The 23487-nt window shown below is 36.6% G+C and overlaps 1 protein-coding gene and 1 long non-coding RNA gene across 8 annotated transcripts in view; one reads left to right on the top strand and one right to left on the bottom strand.

The window, feature by feature from the left end:
- Positions 1 to 22502, bottom strand: part of CLASP1 (cytoplasmic linker associated protein 1) — a 244102-nt gene extending 221600 nt beyond the window's left edge. For 5 of the 7 annotated variants that reach the window (XM_039876508.1, XM_039876514.1, XM_039876517.1 and 2 more), the window contains exon 1: positions 22399 to 22502. The gene's annotated coding sequence lies outside the window, so the exon portion shown is untranslated. Of the gene's footprint in view, positions 1 to 1385; positions 1473 to 20692; positions 21511 to 22398 lie in introns of those variants that run through there. The other 2 variants (XM_039876509.1, XM_039876513.1) reach the window with 2 other exon arrangements.
- A 32-nt stretch (positions 22503 to 22534) lies between these two features.
- LOC120613834 (uncharacterized) overlaps positions 22535 to 23487 on the top strand; it is a 3078-nt gene continuing 2125 nt past the window's right edge. The window contains exon 1 of the long non-coding RNA XR_005655780.1: positions 22535 to 23445. This is a non-coding gene — a long non-coding RNA (uncharacterized LOC120613834). The remainder of the gene's footprint in view (positions 23446 to 23487) is intronic.

Here is a 23487-nt window from a genome sequence, read left to right as displayed (position 1 = left end):
TGAAATGTTAAATAGCTATAGCATGTGGGACATAAGAAGTAAAGGATTAAAAACCAAGAATCAAATCACAAATAAAGTACCCAGTGAGCTTTACTATCATAGTATCAAGAAGTACAATATAAATTATCAGCACCAGGTAATCAACAACCACATCAAAAGTCTCCCTGGAAAATATGTAGAAGGCAAGCATAATACTTTAAAAGTCAGCTTTGAGCCAGAAATTGGTAGAATTTAGTCGCACTAAGTCAAAAGTGGTTTGTTTCTATGAATAAGACCTTTTTACATTGTAATGATTTTTATAATTATAATACGGTCTGAAATTTTTAAAAGACACAGCATTGCCCTGCCAGCAATGTCTATTTTTACTCTATTATTTCTGTTCCTTCCTTCTCCTTCTTACAGCCCCACTCGCTTTTAAGCCCATGTATTCACTCCACGAACAAACATTTACTCTGAGCCTATGACGTGACAAGTGTACGATGCTAACTACTGGAAGTCACACAATGTGAGACTTGGTCAAGACCCTCAGGAGGTCCTTGCCTGGATAAAGGAAGAGATAGAAATGTACACAATTGTAATAGTATTGGGACATGTCCTAAACCTGAGGTTTGCAGAAGATGCTAGATGGCAGGGAAAGAAGACAAATCACTGCCTGAAGGAATTCAACTGGGAATTTCAGAGGATGGGGCACTGCAACCATGCAATTACGGTGCCCACTCTCCCAGTACCAGCTTTCACCACACATGTAGCTGCCAGCCTCCCCATCTCCTCTCATTTTCTTTAGTGGCTTCAACAACCAATATGTGGACACCACCACCCTCTCCTTTCCCCCTCCTCAGACCTTTAACCTTTCCAGTTGTTTACTCTCAGGCATCAGCAACCTCTCCTTGTCTCTGTTCCCACTCTGCAACCACAACTGTCCATCCTTCTAGCTCTTTTGTTCAAGCCAATGGCCCCAACCACCTCAATTCCACAAACTCCTTCCCAATTTCCCTTTCCTTTTAGACTGGATTAAATTCTATGGCGGGTGTTAACAGCTTTAAACTATCTTCCACTTTCTCTCTCTCTCATAATAGTTGTCTAGTAAACTCTAAACTTAATAGTTGTCTAGTAAACTCTCGACTTGGATGAACTCAAAACAATCAGCTGCCTTCTTGTGCCTGCAGCAAACAGTTGATTGTGGGGAAGAGAACACACACGCACACATATCCAATCAGTTTCATTTTAAGCTAATCATCTCAAACTTCAAAAAGGCCTTCAAAACCACCCAGCATTCAAACTCAGGTTCTCTAGAGTTTGCTTGCCCTTCTCTCCAAAATGACTTTCCCATCTTCCCCTCAAGCACCCATCCAGACTACCCTATAACTCTCTCCTAATATTCTTACCTTCTGTTTGGTTGTAAACTAGGAAATATCAGACAACTTAGAGCTTCCACCACCAAATCAGGACAGCTACATGCATCTTTCTCCCTCCTATAATAAGGAAAGCAGTATCATTTTCACCTCCTCAGACTTTATTTGCAATTGTCTCTCCAGCATTAGCAAGCTCTCCTCCACTGGCTCGTTCCCAGTTTATGAACTTCCTCTAAATCACCCATCTTTAAAAGATCCTCTCTTAAGCTCACATGCTTTTCACCAATGACATCATTAACTGTGAATCTTCTTTAAATAGCTGTCTACAGCAGCTCACTGCACTGATGGATGTCTTGTTCACCCCGAAGCCCCATGGACCTGGCTTCCCCCACCACTGCTCCACTCGAGTTACTCTTGTCAAGATCACCAATGACTTCCATGCTGGAGATGCAAAGAAGACTTTTCTGTACTATACCAACTCTACCACTTGGCAGCATTCTAAAGCTGACCACGCCTTCCTTCTCAAAAATTTTCCAATTCCATGAAAATAAATGATCACACCTTCCTGCTACATCTCTGACTGCACCAACTCAAGTTTCTTTAACCATCTCTACTCCCCTTCCAGAGCTCTGCTGATAGACTCAATCCAATGCCTCTTGTCTTCTCACTCTGCTCAGCATTCATTTCCACGAATTTAAAAATTGCCTATAAACTGATGACACTCAAATTTGTATCTCCAGGCCAAATATCTCTGACTTCCACTCCTGGGATGAGAGGGCAGAGTTATTAAAAGGGTATCTGAGAATTATTCCTTACACAAAGCATTCTTCATGAACTAAGTATTCATATCCATATTTTCAAATGTAGGTATATGCGGTTATGAATTTTTAAAAACAAGGTAATGTAAAAAGTTTCTAAATTCTTATTTTTAGTTTGGTAATTTTTCTCAATTAACAGACACTAGAAATTCCACTTATGTCGAGTTCTGTGATCCTGAACACTAAAAAAAGTTTCCATTCCCAAAAAAGCCAGGGAAAAAAAGTCAGGTGTAGAGCAGAAAGACTGGACAGACAAGACTCGAAAGTCAATTTCTAGCACCAGAAGTCAACAGTGCTGTGGCTTTCAGGGAGCTCTGTACAAGGCATCTCTGAACTGAACAATCGAGACTTTGGGTAGGCATACAATTATTTACCTTGGAAAAATCATTACATCTGACTATTCAAGTAATCACAAGAATATTCTGTAGTAGAATATTCTACTAGGGAATAAAATCAAAGTTAATGTTACTTCTCTCTCCATTCACTCAACCCATTGTGAACAATAATTAACTATAGTTGTCATGACAAAAAACTATAATGTAAATGCCAAAAAAATTGAATAAAAGAAGGTTCACTGTATTATATTAAAAGGTAAGTCATATACACAGAAAAAAAATCACTAACACTGGTTTCCAGTGGTAAGATTATGGATTCTTCTTCACACTTTTCTGTATTTTCTAAATTTTTTCTATAATGAATATGCCATTTTTGTAATTACAAATAGAAAAGTAATATTCAAAAGTCAGGTACTACCATTTAACAATGGAAGAAAATTTCACTTTCAGTATTATGGAATATAATGTAAAACTGTCCATGAAGTGCAAAACAAGAAGAAAATCCTAAATGCCTAAGAAAGTATAATTAGTGCATCAATTACTTTCATAAAATGTTGTGAAAAACTACAAAGCTGGTGAAAAAGGTGAAGAGATTAAGTACAAACTGCCAGTTATAACAGTCATAGGGATATAAGGTACAGCATAGGGAATATAGTCAATAATATTGTAATATCAATGATTGGTATTAGATGGGTACTAGACTTATTGAGATGAACACTTTGTAAGGAATATAAACGTCTAATCATTATGTTGTACACCTGAAGCTAATATAATATTGTATGCCAACTGTAATGGAAAAATATACTAAAAAAAAAAAAATACAAGTTGGTAAAGACAAGTAATTGTTTGCAAAAAACCATCTCCACATTACTTTACAATTAGAAATTAATAAGGGAAAATATCAAACAGGTGTCAGATAAGTTAATTCCAACAGTTTAATACTTGCCTTCACAACTATTTAGATACTTTTTTCTGTAAATGTGAACTGTAAAAGAACATGGTTTCATTTTTTCTTCTGTGGCAGGTTAATGATAATGGACAGAAATTGCTAATTTTTTCTACTCCTTAAAACTTCCTCAAAGATGAAACAAAACAGACATGGACTGAGAAGTGCTAAAGCTCAGTGATGGGCACATGAGGATGTGTGATACTATGCTATTTTTGCATGTGTTTTAAATTGTCCATTAAAATAAAACCAAAAATAATTTTTTAACTTATTCAGAAGAACTGTAAAGATTAAATCTACCTAGGGCAGGGGGGAAACACTTATCATAAAATTGTTATTTAAACAAACTAAATTGTATTAAATTGTACATATATGTGGTATGATATAGACTAGATGTGAAAAAAACAACAGAAAAAAACAAGGAGTATGTAAAATATTAACATGTAGCCTCTGAGTAATGTTTATGAGAGCTTCACTCCTACTTCTAAGTAATTTCTTCTACTTTTTGTATTTTCTAAAAAGAGATAAAGATTTGTCTTAGAAAAGCAGTTATTTAATAATGTAAATTATTCATTCAAAAACTGTAAGACCAAAACTAACTGAAAATAAAGATATCTCATTTTTTATCCACTGCTAACTTTTCTTCTACTAATGCAATATATTTAGCACATACATAAGACTGATGGCAACATCAGCATACCAAACTGTGTACCATCGAGGTGGTTCCCTAGACAGAAGAGAATAAAATAAATTACAGCTACATGAAGATGAGAGACCTCAGCAGAGAACCAGTTTCTTAGGGCAAGAAGCCTCATCACAGACAGGATGTGACCAATATGTTTGTTGGCTCTCCTAGAAAGAGGAGATTAAAATGTCCCATCAATTTAGCAATACTTTTACTTCTATTGTATTTTTCAGAAAGCTTCATTTATAGTTTCAAAGTCCTGGCCAAACAGCATATTTTTGTTTACCAGACAAATAAAAAACAGATTATTAAACCTGAACAACTACTTGCATAAATTCACCCTTCTAAAGTGTATATAATATCGTCTTTCTTATTATATTCACAAAGTTGTGCAACCATCACCATCATTTAATTCCAGAACATTATCACCCCAAAATGAAACTCCAGATCCTTTTAGCAGTCACTCCCCAACCCCGCTCCTCTAAGGCCATGAAAACCAATTATCTACTTTTTGACTGACTGGATTTGCCCATTCTAGACATTTCATATAAATGGAGACAAAAAAATGTGGCCTTATGTGTCTGGCTACTTTCATTTAGCATACTTCTTTCAAGGTTTATCCATGTTATATAGCATGTATCAGGCCTTCATTCCTTTTTACAACTGAATAATATTCCATTGCATCACATTTGTTCATACATATAACACATTTGCTCATACATTTATCTGTTGATAGATATTTGGATTGTTTCCACTTTTTCTCTATTATGAATAATGCTATGAACATTACTGAACAAATTTTGCATGAACATATTTTTCATTTTCTTTAATATACAAATAAGTGTTAATTAGAATACAGGACATGGTAGTTCCATGTTTAAGTTTTTGAAGTTTAACATGTTTAACTACTTTCCAAAGTGGGCACAACATTTTACACTCCCACAAGCAATATATGAGAGTTCCAATTTTCATCTTCAGCAACACTTACTGTCCATCTTTTTTATTATAGCTATCCTAGTGAGTGTGAAGTGTCATCTCACTGTGGTTTTGATTTGTGTTACCCTAATTACTAGGATGCTGGGCTTCTTCTCATGAACATTTTGGCCCTTTGGACATCTTTGGAGAAATGTCTAATCAAATTCTTTGCTTTTTAATCGGGTTGTCTTTTTACTGTTGATTGTTAAAGAGTTTTTGTGTATTCTGAACAAAAGTCCTTTATCAGATACATGATTTGAAAATATCTTCTCTAATTCTTTGGAGTGTGCTTTCATTTTCTTGATGGTGTCATTCGACATAAAGTTCTAAATTTTTATAAAGTTCAATTAATTTTTTTCTTTTTTAGCTTGTTTTAGATGTCATACCTAAGAAATCATTGCCTATTTTACCACAATGAAAAAGAAAAACTATTGCTTAGTCCAAGGTCATGAAGATTTATACTTGTCTTCTAAGAGTTTTATAGTTTCAGATCTTACATTTAGGTCTATGATTGTTAATTTATATATATGAGTGAGGAAATTATCCAAATTCATTCTTTTTTTTTTCTCCCCCAGTTCCTCTATTAAGTCTACCCCTCCCCAGACAGGGAAAGGGAGACTGACCATGGTAACTATGACACCCTCTCATTATCCCAGGACAGGAAAATCTCTTCTGCCTGTGACCTCATCCCTCCCTCTTCCCAATAAAAAAGAGCAAGACAGGGGAGAAACAAAGGATGCCCCAGGCCCAAGACAGCGTCTGTGTTGGGGGTAACCAAATTCATTCTTTTGCATGTGGATATCCACTTGTCTAGCACCATTTGTTGAAAAGACTATTTTTTCTCCTTTAAATTGTCTTTACACTCTTGTTGATAATTAACTACGAATGTCCAGAGACTTACATTCTATTCCACTGATCCATATGTCTATCCTTATGCCAGTACCAGACTATCTTGATTACTGTAACTTTACAGTAAGTTATGAAAGTCCTCCAACTTCTTCCTTCCTTCCTTCTCAAGATTGTTTTGGCTATTCTGGGTCCCTTGTATTTCCATATGAATTTTAAGATCGATTTGCCAATTTCTGCAAAATAGGAAGCTGGGATTTTAATAGGGAGTGTGTTGAGTTTGTAGATAACCTTGCTGAACTCATAAATTAGTTCTAATAGTTTTATAGTAGATTCCTTAGGATGTTCACTATGCAAGATCATGTATCTGCAAAGACTGTTTTACTTCTTTTGCAATCTGGATACCTTTTCCTTTTCTTGCCTAATTGCCCTGGTTAAAACCTCCAGTATAATGTTGAACAGAAATGGTGTAACATCCTTGTCTGTTCCTGATCTTGAGAAGGCGGCATTCATTCCTTTTTCACTAAGTATGACATTAGTTGTGGGTTTTCACAGATGGATTCTATGACACTGAGGAAGTTTCCCCCGAGTCCTAGTTTGTTGCATGTTTTTATCATGAAATGGTATTAGGTTCTCAAATGCTTTTCCTGCAGCTATTGAAATGATATAGTTTTTTCCCTTTATCCTATTAATATGGTGTATTAAATGGATTTTCAACTATTAAACCAACCTTACATTCCTGGAATAAATCTTACTTGATCACTGTATAATCAGCATCCTGATATGATGCTAGATTCACTTTGCTAGTATTTTGCTGAGAATTATTTGCACATATATTCATAAAGAATACTGATCTGTAATTTCCTTGTAATGTCTTTGTATGGTTTTGGTAATAGAGTAATAACCTCCTCAAAGGATGAACTGGGAAGCATTTCCTCCTTTTTGTATAATCACTAAATGTGAAATCATCTGAGCCCCGGCTTTTCTCTGTGCAGTGATTTTTTGTTAATTCAATCACTACTTGTTATTGGTCTATTCAGATTTTCTATTTTTTCTTGAGTCAACCTCAGTAGTGTCTGTCTGGGAATACATACATTTCATCTAGATTTTCTAATGTGTTGCCCTATAATTGTTCTTAGTATTCCTTTATAATCCTCTTTTATTTCTATAGTCAGTAGTGATATCTTCTCTTTTATCCTATTTTGAGTCCTGTCCTTGTTTTTCTTGATCAGTCTAGCCTCAGGTTTATCAATTTTATTGATCTTTCCAATTTTAGTCTATTGATTTTTGCTACTTTTTCTATTTTCTTTATTTCTAATCTTGATCTTTCTTTTTTAATATAGATGTTTACAGCTATAACTTTCTCTCTAAGCACTGCTTTCACTGACTCCTTGAAGTTATGGTGTGTTGTTTTGTTTTCTACATGGAGCATAGCAGGTGCACAATAAACATTTATTGTCGAACAATGAATGAGTGGCCGGTTTAAATTTTTTAAATTGTGAAAAACATACATGATTTACCATTTAACCGCTTTTAAGTGTACAGTTAGGTGTAATTAAGTACATTCACACTGTTATGCTACCATTACCATGATATGTTTTGTTTTTTTCACCTCAGAATGTTTTCTAATTTTCCTTGTGATTGCCTCTTTTACCCACTGGTGACTTAGTGTGCTGTTTAATTTCCACGTATCTGTGAATTTCCCAAATTTCCTTGTATTATTGATATCTAATTTCATTCAGTTATGGTCAGAGAACGTACTTTGTATAATTTCCATCCTTTTAAATTTATTGAGTCCTGTCTTATGGCATAATATGATCTATCCTAGAGAATGTTCCAGATGCACTTCAGAACAATGTGTGTTCTACTGTTACTGGGTGTAGTGTTCTATAGATGTCTATCCCTTAATGATTTAAAAGACTGCAGCCTGACCACGTTTAAGAAAAAAAACAGTCAATTATCTAAATCTTAAATTTTTCATGTTACCCCCCCCACACACTTTTTATACTATTCCATTTATACATAAAAATCAGATCTCCCTTTTAAAAACTCTTAGTTTTTAGCATTATATTAAGAGTTGGTTTCTAAAAGTAAACCTGTTAGAAGGTAAGCAGAAAAGACCATATATGCTCACATGAGACATTTTCTAAGAAGTTTCTGAAACATGTAATCCCCAGACTTAGGTGAATAAGAAAAGAGGAGAGCATTTGATATGTCATTTGATAGCAAGACAGCTGACATGGCCATCCCAAATTTCCCAAGGGAGCTAGGTTACACCCAGTCACAAAAAAGAAAATCCCATTAAGTACTGGTTATTTAATGTGAAGACAGAAGATATAAGAAGGCTTGTGATATAAAAACAGCGAGAACTTTGTTACTGAATAAAAAAAAGTCAAGCTATAAACAAGAAATGCAGCAGTAGTTTAAAATCTGGCTTTCACTGCAGCAGTTTAAAATAAGCACAGATACTTAGCATTTAAAATAGCACTTTCTAATTCACTAAGTGATTATACAAAATCTACTCTCTTTATCCCCTTCCCCCCAAGAAACCTCTGCAAAATTATTATTATTATCATGCCTAGTTTACGGAAAAGGAAACGGATTCAGAAACAAAGTGACTTCCGGGATCACAGAGCAAGTAAGTACTCAAATCCAGGGCTATTTCCACCAAATCTCAGTTGCTTCTTCTCACCAATACACACAGGTCTCTGAGTACTTTAGACATATATGTGTAATTTAGGAAAAAGATCTACAAAAGAAGGATTTGCCATATTTAATGTTCCCAAATAAGAACTTCAATGGGGAGAAGCAACTAGCACTGGCACAGCACTACATACTAAACAAGTGCTCCATAAAGAACAAATGAAGAGGAAAAGCCATATGTATCACAAGTAACCCTAGGAAAGCAATCAGCAATCTTTAGTTCAGAGAGTTCAGGATTTCCCAGATGCCCATGGCAAGCCAAAGGCATGATCAAAATAGAGAGAGAGAGGAAAAAAAAGGGTAATGAAATACCATTGGGGGAAACAGATTATCTATAATAGAACACTGCTGTTACTAACATGACATTTTTACATTCATACTTTATAGATTTAGGAAAAAAACTCCAAAAGAAAAAGCACAAAAAGTGATGCCTTATCTGTGTTAGTATATACTGACTTGTACATACAGATCCTTAGTTTCCAAACCAAGTTGTAACTGCCTCAATATTTTTCTAACACTTACTTATTCCCAGTCAACATAACATTTTTTTTAAATACCAAAGAAAATCCTCACTGTAGTCCTACATTTAAACATAAAGATCGCTTATGAATGTAACTGAATATAATCAAATATACACTTTAATACGCTGAGAATAAACTTCATAACTAAGACAACTTGGAAACATCTATCAATAATCTTTAAATATATCTTTTGATCTAACAAGTTCAAATCTAAGAATTTATCTAAGGAAATAATCTGCCGAGTATGCTAAAATGTATATTAAATTGTTCATTGCAGCTGCTCGTGAAATTTTTTTTCAATGAAAATGTCCCTAAATGTTCAAAAAAAAAAAATTGGTAAAGAAATTACATCCAAACAGTATATTATCCAGTCAATGAGAATGATAATAAATTTATGTTCTTAATGGCTTATAAAGATATCTACAATCAGTTTAGAGGGAAAAAAGCAAACTAGAAAACAACATGTTTATGACATTTTTGTTTATAAACTAAAAAGCAGTCATTTATTCCTTCACACAGAAAATGAAAGAAAATATACCAAAACGTTAACATTATATTTTCTACAACGCAAATATATTATTTATATAACAAAAAATAATACATGTTAAAAATAATAGTGGTACTAACAGAACAATGCTGCAGCCTACACATACACACAGGCTTGTATATGCAAGAGTATCTGGAAGACCATTTATGAAACTAGAAACAGTGGTTGCCCTTGGTACTGGGATGTGGAAGAATAGACCAAAAAGTAGAGGAAGACTTCTACTTCACTCTCTATCCTTGTGTACCTTTTAAACTTTTTAACCATGTACATATTACCTATTCAAAGGAAATACAAATTTTAAGACGTTAAAAAGCAAGTTAATGTTCCTTCTAGTTATACCACACTGTACCCAATAAATAACAAAGTTATTTGTAAAGGCAAATAAAATTGTAATCTTGAAACCATAGACATCATCAGTTACTATACCAAGAATTGAAAAATATAAAAAGAGCCCGTTATTCAGGAAATTGTCCATCTCTAGTACTTACCTCTAGAAGGCAGCATTGGTAACACCTATAGGCAAACAAAGTTTATTTCTGAACTTTGTCCAACCATGGAATTCTTGCAAAGTCCAAAAAAAAAACCCATAATAAGGCAATGCTCAGTTCATTTTTGATCACTGAACTAAAACCATGTTTTAATTCAAAAATGACACATGACAAGACAGGGTCATAAGCTTTTACAAAATTACATTTTTAAGTATATTGATTATAGCAGCGGTCCTCAACTTTTTGGCACCAGGGACCTGTGCTTCCATGAGAATGTAATGCCTGATGATCTGAGGTGGAGCTGAGGCAGTGATGCTACTAGCACTGGAAGTGGCTGCAAATACAGAGGAAGTTTGCTTTCTCACCCACCATTCACCTTTTGCTGTGCGGCCTGATTCCTAACAGGCCACAGACTGGTACCAGTCCAATGCCCAGGGGTTGGGGACCCCTGAATTACAGGATTCTCATATTGCAAGCTTTTAGTAAAACCTCTAGGGTGAATAAATTAGCAATATCTCTCATAATTTTAAAGGCACATAACTTTCAACCCAAATGTCAACTTAAGGGAATTTATTTATTCATACATAGGCAAAATAAATTATTACAAGCTATCCTTTGTAGCATTGTTTACAAATGCGAAAGACTAGAAAAGACTAAATGTTCCTCAATAGAGGGATAGGTAAATTATGATATGCCATACATTCGGCCACACTTTTTACTTAAAAAAAAATGAGGAAGACTTTAATGTACTGACAGAGAATAATTTCCAAACTAAGGTTAAAAAAAAAAGGAAAAAAATCATGGAGGGGTGGTCTGTTAACAGAGTGCCATATATAAAAAATGGAAGAGGAGGGAAAGGCGTGTGTGTGTGTGTGTGTGTGTGTGTGTGTGTGTGTGTGTGTGTGCATTTTTCATATAAGTAAGTAATAGCACTGGAGTCTCCAGGAAAGGGAAATGGGTACATGGCAGAAAGAATAGGAGAAAAACTTAAATTTTTAAATCATGTATATGTATTATCTGTTCAAAAAATAAATATTTTATAATAAAAAAATTTAATGCAATTAAGTAACAGTTCTATTTCTCCATTCTAGGTAATTTAAACAAATTGAAAAGAATCTTCATACACAACTATAACAGATTTAAATATGCTCATAATAAAAATGGATGCAGAATATCCCTTAGGTATCTTTTTTAAAAAAATTTACAGCTAATAATGCATATAAGCTTTTGACTACAATAAAAATTATATAATTTTAATGCCATCAATATCCAGAAACAATCTTAATAGCAACCAGTTTCCCAAAAGCGCAATGTCTAACTCCCGCCCCTAAAATTCCAAAATTGAATCACAGGTCACTTGATTTGGGTAAACATTTGCGAATACAAGAGTCCTGATTTTATCAAGACCCAGGGCTCTCTGCAAGATGTGAGTTTCAAAGAGCCTTCTCTCAGCAAGAGGTTTTTGGCTCTTGTCTGCGGCCACTTCATAAAATTAGTCCATGGCATGAATATGGCCAAGAGACAGGCTCCTTTGTCCCATGGTCACAAGCTAGGTCCCCAGCCAACACAGCTCTCTCATAAAGAAGGCAACAAATAGGTCCCAGAATGTCCAGTCAGGTGTGTGTGTACTTGGTTCAGGAATTCTTACCCTTCAGGTCAAAATAGGAAGGGGATACATCTCTCTCCCACCCCCAGATTAGGAGCCATTCCCTCTTCAGTCTTCCCACAGTAGCACTTTTCACTTGGGAATCATAACTATTGCCTCACTTGTCTGCCTTCCCTTTCGGGTGTAGAGCTCTCTGGGAAAAGGGCTGAGGAGTCTCTCTCTCTCTCTCTCTGTCATTACCCACAATAGTAAAGTCTGTCGAATGAAGATTCTGATCAATTTGTGCATTCTCTACTAATTATCCAGAATATACCCTAAAATAACTCTTATTTAAATGGCAACCATTTTCATTGAAGGCTCTTGTGTTTTGGTTCCATTTCTCATTAACACTTTATGTACACCCTTTCTGCATCCCCTCCACTCACATTCTACCCTAAAAGAGATGTAGCAGTCAAATGATTATGAGATGTTCCTTATCTTCCAGAACTTATTCATTCATGATTCCATAAAATCATTACCAAACAATTCATCTAGTTACTTTGTCCAAACAAATGTTCCTTTGGCAATTTCACAAATCTACTCCAAATCTGAAAAGAATGAGAGAATGGAAAGCTTTTTCCATCATGTTCACTTTTAAAATACAGTCACAGGCCACAGGAAATCTGCTTGGCAGGCCCACCACTACCAATAGATAAATTCAATCAGCATTAGGCTGAAATGCCACACTCATTAGCCCACAGTAGTTCCAGAATGGGCAACGTGGCATCGAGAGCATTTCTTTTTCTTTCTCCAGATTATAGCATTTTAATAGGAAGTTTCACAGCAAAAGATTCAACCCAAAACCCACTGCTATTAACAACAAAGTAATTCTAAACAATGTCAAAATTAGTCTTCTTACTTAATAAGAACAAAAGAGTTCTCATCCTGAAAGTCAGTTAAGGTTACAGGCTGTATTAAGCCATCCATCAGGTAAAATAAATGCTTCCCGACAGTGCCTAGACTAAACAGAACCAAGAATTCCTAAAAAAAACACCGCTTATAACAATGGAGGTCAGCACAGAGCCCCGACGCAGTGGGCTATCCTGCAAATTCTCACTGGATGCTTAATCAATATCAGAGAGCATTTCTTTTTAAAAGGCCAACCTTCTCGGAATGGGATCCCATACTGGAAGGTGATAAATAACAAAAATACTTCTTGCATCAAACTTTGTATATATATAGTTATATCTCTCTACATCTTCTTGTACACAAAGATATAGCTATAGATTCAGATACATGACATGCCCACTTTCTCCTTAAATAAGGCCAGAAGTAGTGAATGAAAAGTCATCAGCCCATTCCTACTCTGTCTGGCATAAATAGTGATTTCTACTAAGGGAATTCAAGCTCTTGAATCACTCTGATTATTTTAAAAACATGTGAAATACTGAATCTGGTCTGGCCTCTCTGATGTTGTTATGTTGCTTTAAACACATGTGAAATACTGAATCTGGTCTGGCCTCTCTGATGTCGTTATGTTGCTTAGGAATAGAAAATAAAAACAATTCCTTTCTTTGTTTTCACTACTAATAATAATGATCTGCTAAAATAAGCAATGGATGAATAACCAGGATCTCATATTGATAAAAGCATTTATGTAACAAGATGCTAAGAAATACCTACTTAGAAGTTAAAACCTACTGGAAAATGAAACACCAAAGGCCAACCTTCAAGCTGAGCCTTCTCTTCACTGACATCTGGACCACAGATTACAAAATGGACTCACATGGGAGATCACTTAGGACAAATAACATTAGACCCTACTGAACACTAAAGACTGTGATGGAGAGAAATCTGCTAATACAGACCCAGAGAGAAAAATCAGATACATCTTCGCTAATTAACTTTTGGCACTTCTAAGCAAAAGAATTTTCTAATGATATTTAATTTTCTTGTTAGAGAAGTAATATGTTCTCATTACACAAACACAAAATAATCTTTTAAATCAAGAAACTTTGTCAAAAATGAAAAGGCAAGGTCTAGGTATATAAAATCACCCCCAAAATTAGTAAAATTCCCAATTTAAAACTCATCATACTCTTAAATAACAAGTTAAAATTTTTTCAGCCATCCATGAAATTAACCTTGTATTCTGCAACCAAACTGAGGTTTATCCAAAATGAGGTTTATCCAAATACCTTATGTCACATACCAAAAAATTCCTAAGGCATTTAAAAGACCTAGAGACTATTATCAATCCTCACACTGAGGACAATGACTTAAAAGGGCCCAAATTAAAAATCTTGAAGAATTTCATAATACACTGATCGCTAATCTCTTAAGGAGAATTTTCTCCAATTACCCAAATGTATTCGCAATGGTCCATGTTTACCTTTATAATTCAGTCAATAAAAGTTAAGCACATCTTTGCATGGTACTAAGATGGGCACTGGAGTGATGGGTTGGAAATTAGAGAACAAAGAAACATAATATACATCCTACCCTGAAGGTCTTTGCAATCTATTTTGGAACACAAACCACTTAAAAGTAACACCACAAAATTAAGTGAAAGGAAAGGAATTCAAACTTATTAAGTGTCTCATATGTCAGGCAGCAACAAAGTTGTGACACACAAAACATCCAGATATCTTATTTTAAAGAAATAGAGCAGAAGAGGGGTAAAATTAAGGAGGGTAGGTAGTAAACTCAAAACCCAAAGCAAAATATAAATGCCAGTGAGTGATACAGAAAATAATTTAAAAGTTTTTATCAGTCTTCAATAAATGGTGCTGGGACAACTGGATAACCACGTGCAACTCAATGAAGTTACATAGATCCCTATCTCACACCATATATAAAAATTAACTCAAAATGAATCAACAACCTAAGTTTAAGAGCTAAAACTATATAACACTAAGAAGAAAACATAGGAGTAAATCTTCATGACCATGAATTTAGCAATGGATTCTTAGATGACATCAAAAGCATGAGCAGCAAAAGAAAAAAAAAAAATTGGACTTCATCAAAATTAAAATTTTTGTTTATCGAAGGACATTAACAAAAAGTGAAAAGACAACTTATATAATGAATGGGAGAAAATATCTGCAAACCATGTATTTGATAAGAGTTTAATATCCAAAATATGTAAGAACCCCTAAAACTCAACAACAAATCCAATTTAAAGATGGGCAAAGAATTTGAATAGATATTTCACCAAATAAAATATACAAATGGCCAAAAAACACACGAAAAGATGCTCAACAGCTTAGTCATTAGAGAAATGCAAATCAAAACCACAATGAAATACTATTTCACACCTAGTAGGATGGCTATAAATTTTTTTAAAAAACACAGAAAATAACAAGTGTTGACAAGGATGTGGAAAACTGATACCTTACTATGTTGTTGATGGGAGTGTAAAATGGTACAGCAACCACAGAAAAGTTTGGTGAGTCCTCAAAAAGCTAAATATAGAATTACCAACCAACCCAGTAAGCCTGCCCCGAGGTATTTACTCAAAAGAACTGAAACAAAGGCTTGAACAAATTTGTAAGCAAACGTATTTTGCAGCAATGTTCACAATAGTCAAAAAGCAGAAACAACCCAAGTTCCATTAACAAGAAGATTAACAAAATGTAGTATATCCATACACTATTACTCAGCAATTAAAAATAACACTGATACATGTTATAACATGAATGGACCTTGAAAATACTATGCTAAGTGAAATAAACCAGTCACAAAAAGGATAAATATTATACAATTCCACTTACATGAAATATCTAGAATAGGCAAATTCATAGAGACAGAAAACAGATTAAAAGTTTACCAGCGGCTGAAAGAGAGGGAGGAATGAGGATTTACTGTTTAATAGCTATGTTTGGTGTGATGAAAAGGATTTGGAAGCAGATGTGGTGATGGTTGCATGACAGTGTGAATGTACCTAACGTTACTGAATTGTGTGCTTAAATATGGTTTAAACAGCATATTTTGTTATGTATATTTTACTACAATAAAAAATTAAATTAAAAAGAAAAATAGTTTATATCAGGTCTTTAGTGATCTAGATTGTCCAAGAATAGATTTCAGATCAGAGCCCCAAATCTAAAAAGGACTATAGGTTACTTGATCTAACACTCATGGAAACCCTAGTGAGAAACATGCACCTCTACAACCTTCTTGACTAGTAAGGAAGCATCTCCAGATGCTGCCAGATGCTGAGAGCAGACTTTCTCCCAAGGCAACCCGCTGACCTTCATGAAAGAAGAATAACCTGTGCTGGGGCTGAAGAAATAAAGAAACAAATGAAAAGGAAGCTGAAAAATCTGAGGCAAACTTTGCTACTTTGCAGCTGTGTAACCATGGACAAATTATTCAACTTCTCTTAAGCCTCAGTTTCCTCTCATTATAAAATAAAATCACATCTGCCTTTAAATGTTGCTATAAGAATTGGCATAAATATACGGATAACACACAGGCTAGTGCCTGGCTAATGCTGAGTGTTCGATCTATGATGGCTATTGTTATTGTAACGAATGGTCTATGATTTATGTGTCACCCTAACACAAAGCAGGACATGGCTTGGGTCTCTATGAACTCTATGACTTAACAGAACTTAAATTAAAAAAACAGCCGCCAGCATCAGAAGACTTCAGAGAAGGTGTTTTTATGCAGTTCAACTGCTCTTGTAAAGACTGACTTATTGTTCCTAGAATGGACTCAGCTTCTACTCTATATTAGGAAGAGTACTTCTAAACAAGTCATTCTCTCTATACAACAAGCCTCTGTTAGGATATCTAAGAAACTGTTCCTAAGTCTGCCTCTACCCACAGGAAAGACACACTCTGCAAAGAAACTGAACAGAAAATTAGCTAGAAGGTAGTCAGTCTTAAGGCAGCTCTCAAACTCTGGTAGCCTCAGAATCACTGGGGAAATCTGTTAAAACAGATGCCTCGCCCCACCACCAGACATTCTGATTACTAAGTATTCCAGGCAGGGCCCTTGAGCACAACTGTTAAAGAAATACTTGAAGGTAGGCCACAAAAATGTTAGATTACATTCTGATGCTGACAAATAGACTAGTCTGCCACCCAAAGCAAAGGCTGCATTTTCCTCCATACTCATCTAGAAATGCACCATCTTTGACAGTGGAGGACAGGAGCAGAAACCAAGGAAGTAAGGGAGATCACCTGCAGGGGCTATCTAATAAAAACTGCATAAAGGTGATTAGCATAAGTCTGTCGTTATTGCTTATTCTTTTCTAAAATAAATACAAAATGAGAAATAAAAAATAAAAATAATGTACCATTCCACACCTCTCACAGGAACAAAAACTATACTTAAATTATAATTACCAGAAGATGGTAAAAAAAGTTTGTGAAACTGGTACATCCTTATATTGCTGGGAAAATTATTAACTGGTACAACTTTTTGGTCAGGCAATATGTATCAAAAATCACCCAATCATCTCACTTTGAATTCATCCTAAGGAACCAACACAAAAGAAACTAACTATATTCAAAAAAAATAAGTCATTGTTGTAGTATTTATAATATAAAAATAATAATAAAAGATTCTGGCATGTCAAGGATCCCAGTTTACCAAAATTTGTCATATCATTTCAAATATGACAAAGCTACTAAATATCAAAATGCCGTATGTCATTACATGGAAACTATTCATAAAACGTGCAAGACCTAAAATTATTTTCTAAAAAGTATGGATATGTGAACAGCCTCAAAAAGTGATACATTAAAAAATAATACCTTGGCTCACTCTGCCTCTGAGAGAGACCACACTGTCTGTGGAGTATTGTCCCTTTTTAATAAACTTTCCTTTTGCAAAAAAAAAAAAGGAAAGAAAAGAAATAACAGCTTATATTAGAATGGTTTGATGCGGGTTTTCTCTCTCTGGCCTCTCAACTTTCTATAGTATTGCTGTATTATTATAAGACTATAAATAAATTTTACTGATTCTGCTTGGAAAGTTAATTGGACAACAGTTATAGAGGCAGGTGGAAAGTAGATTCACTGACCTCGACTATCCTGAATGAAGATAAATCCACCCAAATGTGCCATGCTAACAAATGGTCACAAGGCCAATTCTAGATTTCTTTCCACAAAAAAGCTAAATCTTAACAGATATATGTATTAAACCTTGAATTTACATCTTTTAAAAAGCAAGTATAAACATACTAAAAGGTAAGAGGAAATATGGTTTTCTACAAGATCTCATGAACCACAACTTCAATATAAGCCAACAAAATTAAGTAGCTAAGAAAGTTTACATGAAAAGAACATTAAGCTGAGAAAAAGAAGGCCCAGTTCTCGTCCTAGCTCTATCCGTACTGGGATTTAACTTGCAGGTCTTGGTTTCTCATCTGTAAATTGATAGGATAATGGTATCTCCCCTGCCCACCTCACAGGACTTGGAAGGAAGAGAGCAAATAAGATTATGACCATAAAAGTGCTTTGGGGAAAAAAAGGTTTTCTTCCTTAAATCTGACTATTATGAAAATGTTCATATATGGGTAACTACAAAAAAGGGTAACGGTGTTTAGAAGGCTATATTCCAAACTGATAGATAATAAGTAGGGTAATGCTTCCCTAGGATCAAGGGCGAAGCATTTCTCTTTATCCACATTGTTCCAATCTTTTAGGAAAATCTATTCACCTATTAGTTGGTCAGTTTTTAAATTTGTAAAAGCCAATGCAATCACTGATAGTATTAATACAGAGTGCAAGGTTCTCAGACTTTGGGGTTTTTAAAAAACACCTGGGGATTGTTAAAACAGTGACTACCCAGGCTCCGTGCAGAATTAATTGACTAAATTTCTACATAATCAGGTATAAATAAGGCCAGGCCATTTGTATTTTAACAAGTACCACCCACCCCCCACCCCAAATGATTATGGTGACCTGATTACTGCTATTAATTGTACATGTTCTATGTAATCATGTATTATACCCCGGCCACCATTCTCAGCATTTTACATATATTAATTCATTTAATCCTTACACTCTTGTAAGTAGGCACTACCATTAACACCACTCTCACTTCACATTCATTTTAAAGATGAAAATATTAAAATACAAAGAGATGACTTAACTAGCCCATGGCACAATGTCACAGAGCCAGTAAGCCGCAGAGCCAGAATGCACAACAGTTTGAAGATTGGTGATAGTTTCCTAACCTAAGACAACAACTGTATACTGTGGTCAGGTGATAGCAAATCCTGTTTTATTTCAAACACTGCACTTAAAGGACACTAACCAGAGATGCCTAAAGAAAGCATGCTGAAATTACATCACACCAGGAGGAGTTTATATACTTCTAGCATAACTAGTGTCAATTCATAACATTTTGTCTGTCTGCCCTAGATTGTAGCCCCTGAAGTGTGGGAACCATGTATGTCTTCGACTGCACCCTCACAGCACCTGGTGCCTAACTAAAGAAAGGGTTTAGTAAATGAATTAATCAGTAAATCTAGAAAAGGTCTGATGACTGTTCTAGAAAATAAAGACTTATTATGTGAAGAAACAGACTTAACTCATGTTGCTTCAGGTAAAAATCAGCAGGTAAAAATTGTGGTATAGTATAAAACAGCTTTCTAGCAACCAAGACCTGTCCAGTAACAGAGAAGCATGTCTGCAGTTTGAGGCTGATGATCAGAACATGGTAAACGGAAGGTAGGATGTTGGAGTAAAGAGCCCCTAAGAACACTTCCAAGGCTCAAATTCTATTATTCTAAGTTATGATACATCAGTTTATTCTTTCATACATTATACAGTGACTAGTTACACAATCCCCAGGAGTAAGCAACACAGGATACCACAAAGTGTTCTACAAACTTGCAGTGCCCTCAAGAATCTAGACAAGAGTAAATGCACAGAAGTGAATTTTTCAAGGAGGAAGGTAATAGATACAATAGGAAACATCAAGGAGGAGACTTCCAGGCAGGAAACGAGTGGGAAGTCAACAAAAGTGTGATGGAAGAAATGCCGCCATTTGAGCACATTTGAATTAGACCTTTAGGGATCTGCGGTGGGAGGTAGACTGGGGCTGCCTCGGAATCTGAGAGAAAAGCATTCAGTATGGCACTAATGGTCTGAGCAAAATGGAAGGAAAGTCCAATGGTGGTGAAGCAGCTAATAAATTCTAGTGCTAAAAAGCAGTCATTATAGATTATTCAGTCATACACAACTGCATGGGTGAAGAAAAGTTAGTTTACTTTCTTAAATTACATTTTACAAAACAAAAACTGCATCATCAATGATTTCTCCTTTACTTAAGACTAACAGATTCTTCTCTTATTTTCTAGGAAATCTTTCATATGATTCTGTTTTTAAACTTTTGTTATTTTTCACTACTATCTATTCTTTTCACTATTTAACAACCAGATTTGCAGTTATAACTTACCTCTGAGCCTAATATTTATAATCCCTTCAATAGTTATAATATTTACTACTACTACAAAGTAAAAAGTATTATATAATAATCTAAAAACTATGACTTTAAGTACAAGGTTGTTAAGAATATATGGAGTCTCAAAAAACAAGCTGAAGTCTCAGATCTAAGAAACTATCTCACTCAACCTATAGTGAGGCTGAGCCATCTAAGAAAATAGAATTAACAAAAAACTGAAGCAAAAAATCTAAATCCAAAACCACTGAACAAAATATAACACATCTGAACAGTAAACTTAATGTTCTTCTGGCCAATCATTTCTCAACATCCCTGTCAAACTATTTTAAGGATCTGAAATCTTGCTCTATAAAAAGCAAGTTTCCATCATCTAAACTACACTTAAAGAGATTCTATCGCAGTCATTACTTAAGCATAACATACCAAGTTTCAGATTTTTGCTTCCTATTAGCACAAAAAATGCTTACCTCTTTTACATAAAGTTGAGTCTCTGTGGCCAAGATCCTGACACACAAGAAGTTCTGAGTGTTCAGTTCTAACACTAAAATGTTACCTTAGCAAAGGCCTTTTCTGTATTTACCACTTAGATTTTAACATGAAGATACAATATCTGACACCCCCACCAACAAGAAGTCTCTTCAAAGGATTTCTGACTTTGGTTAACCTAATTGAGAGAATATAAAGAAATGGCTAAAAACTGTGTAAAATTTAAAACTTTAAAAATCTAAAACAGTCCTACACATTAGCTGATAAACTATGAATTACAGAAATGGAGATTTGAGTAACAATTGCTAAAAAAGTGAAATTACACAATTTTACAAACATGAATAAGCAAACATCTCACCAAAATTTAAACCTTTCTTAGCTAATGAAGAAGATAACTAATACTCAGTAACTCTGGGGAGGGACATCGTGGTGTTATTTGTGTTATCTATATGGCCTCTGCATCAATGTTGCCATTCTCCCACAACCCTGAAGAGCAAAAGGAGCCTACAGTCCAAGATTCCTCATACCAAGAGCTCAGTAAATGTCACAAATATTAGTAACAGAAGCAACAATTTCTAAAGCCAGAATTTATACTAGACTGTGGCAGTGGCAGCATGCAACTATTTCTCGCTTCTGACCCTTCCGCATCACTGCCTCCCAAAAGACTCAAAATCTGAAGCTCACTGCAACATCTACAAATTAAAGTATCATGTCTAATGAGCTCATACGTTCTACGAATGGTTACTATTTAATGAACAAACCTCACAACAGAGAAATTCACGCAGATGCAACAAAACATGCTTTAAGGCTCCACCTAATTTTTTTTTAATTTTAGAAGTAAACACAACTATTCTAAAAAACATTATGTAATAAGTTAGACTCTAGAAAACCCCATACTCATCCGAGCAGCTCGGAAAATGGCAAGCAAAATTCGATTAGCTCCATTGTACCCGGCCAGGCTAACGTGCAAGATCACACACTCGTCTTCGTCAGAGCGTCTCTGCCAATACCAAAGAACAACAAAGGCAAGTTGAGGAGGCTGCACAAGCCTTAACTCAGCTCTTGTCCGCTTTCTCGGCTTCCGAAAGACGCTCTTTGCGGGTCCCAAAGACCAAGGAGAGACCCTCTGCATTCCGCCCGGCCCGCTGCTCGGCTCCGCGCTGCTCACTCAGCTTTTGTCTAGCCCGGCTGGGAGCCGGGGCCGCCCGTCTCCCCGACACCCCTTTCCTCTGGATCTTTCTCCACACCCATCACTCGCCTATGACTGTTGTGGGTTTCTCCTCTCGCCCACTCCCCTTGCAATTCCAAGCTCTTTTCAAACGCGACTCGGGGTTTGCTGGCTTCTTCCACCGGGCCGGACGGACTCGGGTCAGGGGTGGGGTCTGGGAGAGGAAAAGAGAAAGGGGCACACAAAGCCGGGCTGACCTCACAGCCGCCGCCCCCCAACCCCCCACCCCCTGCAAAGCAGCCTGGGATCAGCGACCTATAGGTTAGATAAACAACCCTCCCGACCCACTCCTCGCCCGGCTCCGACTTAGGGCCACCCCCTCCCCCCAAAGTGCACCCAAGATCTGATGACAACGCTGGACATCGCCCCCACCCAGTCCGGGCGCCCGCCACCGCGGGGGAGGGGGCAGGGCCTGGAAGGGATGGGGTCTAAATCTCCTCGCCCCAACTGGATACTTACAGCCGTATTATTTGCTACACTTGCCGCGGCGGACCAGACAGCCGCCGCCTTCTCCTCCACCCTAATGAGGTTAAGTGCTTGGTGCGGGGATTAAAAAAAAAAAAGCCCAGAGCGGGTGCGCGTGCGCTCTCCTTTTTTCTTACCGCCACCGACCCAGCTGAGCCATAGAGAGCGTAAACCGAGACCAGAGAGGCAGCCGCCTCTCTATGGTAACGCCCCGCGCATGCGCCGGCCTGGCTGCGCGGGACTTGGGAAGCGGCAAATCTCGGGACTTTTGCCTCTTCGGAGAATGTCGGTTGACCCTGACCGGGACCCGTAGGAAAAAGATCTTTAAAGGATGGGTAGTCAGGGTTTAGTTGAGTCCCGTGGAGAGTTGAGGCAAAATTCAGGTTAGGCAAGGTGGGTCGGATCTAAGCGGCCAGGGCTGTTAGGCACCAGAAAGCGGAGAATGTGACGAGTAGAGCTAAGGAAAAACAGGAAAGGCTGGGTAATAGTCAGGCTGGAACTTCCTCCGGTCGGGGGTCGAACACCTGCACGAAACGGCCCTTCACTTCTGGATTACGAGCGTCCCGCCCGCCTTCGGGCGACTAGGATGAAGGAAATTGTACCCTGAGACTTTCCGTAGCTGGCTTGCGTCCTTTCTTTTCCTCTCGTGTAGGGGCGGGCACTTGAGCCGGAAGCACAACATTTAAGCGGTTTTTTGCCTCTTTGGAAGGAGATCCTACCCCGTGGAGACCTTGGGGACCTTTATGGGGCGACGCTTTCTTGAGCGTCTCCACAAACAACGCTGCTTCTGCCCTTCCTCTAGCATTATTCTCTGACGATACTGTGTAGGAAAGCGTTTCGGAGGCTAGGAAGCTGTGCGAGTCAAGGCTGCCTTTAAAGATTTTGAAGGACCCACATTTTTGCTGCGTCAAGCCCTTGCGCTCGCGAGTAATATGACATTGAAAGCTTTGTGTGCGATTGTACATTGCCTCGTGGAAATCACTCTTAGAATGTGAATTGATTTCCTTCCAGCTCGATGTCCAATGCATTGAGTTTTCACTGGTAGGTCTTTTAATGCGACACTCTGTTGATGGAGAGAGAGAG

Source organism: Pteropus medius, unplaced genomic scaffold, assembly GCF_902729225.1.
Source record: "Pteropus medius unplaced genomic scaffold, Ma_sr-lr_union100, whole genome shotgun sequence".
NCBI classification, from domain to species: Eukaryota; Metazoa; Chordata; class Mammalia; order Chiroptera; family Pteropodidae; genus Pteropus; species Pteropus medius.
The sequence above is the reverse complement of the archived record's forward strand: the minus strand, read 5'-3'. Positions and strand labels throughout refer to the sequence as shown.